The sequence below is a fragment of the Prionailurus bengalensis genome, chromosome A1, assembly GCF_016509475.1.
Source record: "Prionailurus bengalensis isolate Pbe53 chromosome A1, Fcat_Pben_1.1_paternal_pri, whole genome shotgun sequence".
NCBI classification, from domain to species: domain Eukaryota; kingdom Metazoa; phylum Chordata; class Mammalia; order Carnivora; family Felidae; genus Prionailurus; species Prionailurus bengalensis.
In genome coordinates this window covers 16,618,914-16,622,056 of record NC_057343.1, presented here as the reverse complement: position 1 = coordinate 16,622,056, position 3,143 = coordinate 16,618,914, and the positions used below count along the sequence as shown (strand labels likewise).

General features: G+C 39.8%; 1 non-coding gene across 1 annotated transcript; it reads right to left on the bottom strand.

The window, feature by feature from the left end:
- Window positions 1-265: 265 nt before the first annotated feature.
- LOC122496787 lies at window positions 266-400 on the bottom strand. Its single transcript, XR_006300942.1, has one exon. It is a non-coding gene; the product is annotated as a small nucleolar RNA SNORA52 (small nucleolar RNA).
- Between the last annotated feature and the right edge of the window lie 2,743 nt (window positions 401-3,143).

Genomic DNA, 3,143 nt, shown 5'->3' with positions numbered 1-3,143 from the left:
GGATGCCCTTGGGACACCATTCACGTGTCTCATTCATTGCCAAATGTCCCTTCACAAGGGAGATGGCAAATATGCTCCTGGTTGTGAAAGTACTTTTTAAAAACCTAAAAAAACTATATAAATGTTATAAACTTTTAGTTCATGACATTGGGAGTACAGGTGTGAAAAGTTGAGCGATGGTGTGTTGAGGAAGAAGAGGTAGATGGAAGTAGAAAATCATTTCTTCTCTCCCACCCCCACCCCCACCCCCACCCCCACCCCCACTGAGTGACGAGATGCCACCCTGACACAAACCTACTGAAGATTCACTCACTTCTCTGGGTGAAGCTTCTAGAGCACGCCGGTCCACAGGCAAAGCCCGGCAGACTGCAGGCTGACCGGCAGGGATTAGGATGGACCACATTTCTTCTTTTACAGGAGGAAGTTGAGATACTATCTAAAGTTCTTGAATCACTTTAAGTATTCAGGTTATTTAAAAATTTATACATAATAATCAAGAGACTATGCATATTTATTTTTCTAAGCTTATTTATTTATTTTGAGAGAGAGAGAGAGAGAGCACAGGAGAGGGGCAGAGAGAGAGGGAGAGAGATTATCGCAAGCAGGTTCTGTGCATCCTGAGGCAGGGCTCAATCCCCTGAACCGCGAGATCATGACCTGAGTCAAAATCAAAAGTTGAATGCTTAACCGACTGAGCCACCCAGGCGCCCCAAGATTATGTACATTTTAAAAAGACATTGGGAGAAGAGATGCCTGTAGGGGATCATGTGAATGTTTTTCACAGTAAATAATAAAGACAGCTAAAGAATTATAAATCAAGAATTAGTGGTTTAAATACATTACTTGGGGCTATTGGGTTTACAATCAAGAGTACTAAAATAGAAATAGTCAAAGAAGTTTTCTCTAAGGGAGAAAAGCTGTAACTTTGCATTTTAGCTCTCTGTTTGTGTTCACAGGTTACTTGATTATAATTTGAAATATCTCTTAAACAATGGATTTCATTTACCTTTAAGTCTGTCTCAGTATTTAAATGCCCGTTGGGGTCATTAAGTTTGTAATGCGAAGAGAGTTCTAATACCAATGAAAAAAGAGTACTTCAGTCAATCTATAACAAGTTTTCCTTTCCAAACAACTTGGCCCAATTTTTGTAACCTTGGGTGCTGAATGAATACTTATTAAACGTGGCAAATGAATTTGTTGCGTTTAATGGGAGACCCCTTCTTTACTCACTTAGCCTGGCTTGACTTCCTGCCACCTGCTCTCCAGAAGTCAGTGAGATAACCAATGCTCAGGCACTTAAGTCTTAGCACACCGCTAACCCTCAGCCCTCAAATTAGGGGTGAGCAAGTCAACTCAGAGTGGACGGCGTCTGAGAGCCCATTGAAGGGGATGTAGCAATAATCCGTGCAGTTATTCTCTAATCTTTGCTGGCAGAGGCTTTAAAGATCATTCAGAGAGTTCATTATGCAAATGGAACTGTCTGCATCTACTGACAATGAGGCTGAACTGGACAGACCCCAGGCATAAATATCTACTGGGTATACTCTCCCACATGCAAGGAGACACTAGGACACATCATCTTTGATCTGGATATATTTATCCTGCAATTAATAAAGGGCAAGAAAGTTCATCTTGAAGGTGAGTCACAGATAACTTAGAAAATTGGACAGAATCAAAAAGCCGTGAGTCTTCTTTATTATATCCAGTCTTTAATGAACGTTGGAACTTTTCTGAAGTTCTGAAATACTGTTCTCTATTAAACATACACACACAAAATTAGTACACACACACACACACACACACACATCCAAACTCATCAAACACTCAATTCAATGATATACATATATTTGTACACATATTTGAGTTGATATATATGCATATGTATATGTGCTATATATGTATGTATGAGAGGGGTGTGTGTGTGTGTGTGTGTGTACGTGAGTGTGTACCCAGAGAGAGAGAAAGAGTGAGAACACAGCGCCCAGTAGCTTTGTGATGTGGGGCAAGTTACTTAAAGATGTAATTTTCCTCATTATACAATGAAACTGATTAAAATGCCATCCTTAAAGGGTTGATCATAATGTTCTTGAAGGACTTGCATTAGATGATTCAGTGTAACGTTAAGATTTTTTTCTTAGACTTCCTAAAAAAATTTTTAAGGGTTCATTCTTTTACTTCGGGCACTACTTTGAGATACTCGAAATGTCACTTGATTAAGAAATCTGCAATCACTTTACAAGTTCTCCGAATATAATTTTGTGGGAACAAAATTTTGTGTGAACAGAGGCACATTGAGCTGGGGCCTACCACCCTTAAAGCCATGCAACATCACCACTGTATGCCCAGTCCCCGCTGGTTCAGCAGCCTTACGTCACGGTCAGCAGTAGTTACTAAAGATCTTACTTGTGCCAAGAAAGATTCAACGGGACTCTCTGCAAGTCTGCCTGGAACTGTTCCATTCTTCATGTTACCTTAGCTTGAGAGATAAAGAGGAGGACATAAATTAAATGTTAATTAAAACGAGATGGGGGGGGGCCTGGCGGCTCAGTTGGTTAAGCGTCCAGCTTCAGCTCAGGTCATGATCTCACAGTCCGTGAGTTCGAGCCCTGCGTCGGGCTCTGTGCTGACAGCTCGGAGCCTGGAGCCTGCTTCGGATTCTGTGTCTCCCTCTCTCTCTGTCCCTCCCCCGCTCATGCTCTGTCTCTGTTTCTCTCTCTAAAAATAAACATTAAAAAGAATTAAAAACTAAAACGGGATGACCAAAACAAAACAAAAAGCAAAAAACCCCGAGATGATGTTGGTGTTCGTTAATTCGAATTGGCAAATAAATATTTGCCATAAAAAATACATATTTACTTTACAATAATAGTTGGCTGACATGGTAAAACTTGTGGCCTGCATTGTTGGTGGTAGTATAAACTGATCAATATATCTGAAATGCAGCGGCAAGTTATTGAAAGACTTACATATGCTCATTCACTTTGATAGTGCATTGACACTTTCAGGAATTTATCTTGGAAAAATAAATTATGTATTAGAGAGTTGTGTACCAATAGTCATAATATTGTTTTAAAATTTTCACGTAAATGCCTTTAATTGCAGTAAAAGGTTAAGTAAATCATACTATGCCATAAATATAATGG